The sequence below is a fragment of the Grammomys surdaster genome, unplaced genomic scaffold (assembly GCF_004785775.1).
Source record: "Grammomys surdaster isolate TR1022 unplaced genomic scaffold, NIH_TR_1.0 339, whole genome shotgun sequence".
Lineage (NCBI taxonomy): Eukaryota > Metazoa > Chordata > Mammalia > Rodentia > Muridae > Grammomys > Grammomys surdaster.
This window is the reverse complement of record NW_021604758.1, coordinates 1,105,882-1,106,617: the sequence shown is the minus strand read 5'-3', so window position 1 is coordinate 1,106,617 and position 736 is coordinate 1,105,882.

Sequence of the window (736 nt, the reverse complement as noted above, 5' to 3'; positions counted from 1 at the left end):
GGCATTGGTGGCGCACGCCTTTAATCCCAGCACTTGGGAGGCAGAGGCAGGCGGATTTCTGAGTTCGAGGCCAGCCTGGTCTACAGAGTGAGTTCCAGGACAGCAAGAACTACACAGAGAAACCCTGTCTCGAAAAACCAAAAAAAAAAAAAAAAAACAAAAAAAAAAAAAGTAAGGTTATTGGTGGGACTCAAGGAGGATGCCAGGTGGGACAGAATCACGTGTGAATGAAAGACCGTGAATCAAGACAGCAAACCAAACAGTCAGACACCGGCAGAAGAATCATATCTATGTTCTTATTCGTTGGGAGCCAGAGTCCTAGCCGAAAGCGGCATCATCTTTGCAGCCATCTCGGACCATATACCCTGACGAGAGACTTGTTTTGCAAGCAGCCCACAACAGCTGTGCACACGCTGATAAACATCTTGTTTTCCTCACGTATCTTGTTTTGCTGTTTAGTGCCCCCAGCTGCAAGGCGCACGTGGTAAAGTGTCTTCAGCTGTGTTCCCCTGCTTGTGCTTCTATATACCCAGGATTTCCTTTCAACAAACGGGACTTGATCAGACTCTGTCTTGTCTCCATTCTTCGTGTCTCTTGCCCCTCCATCCCCACTCTCTCTCTTGCTAGACCCTGTTGACTGACCCCTGCGGACCAGAGCACCTGGCCCCCAAACATGAGGCAGTGTGGGCCGGGTCACCTGGTGCCCGAACGTGGGGCAGTGTGGAGTAGTGTGGGC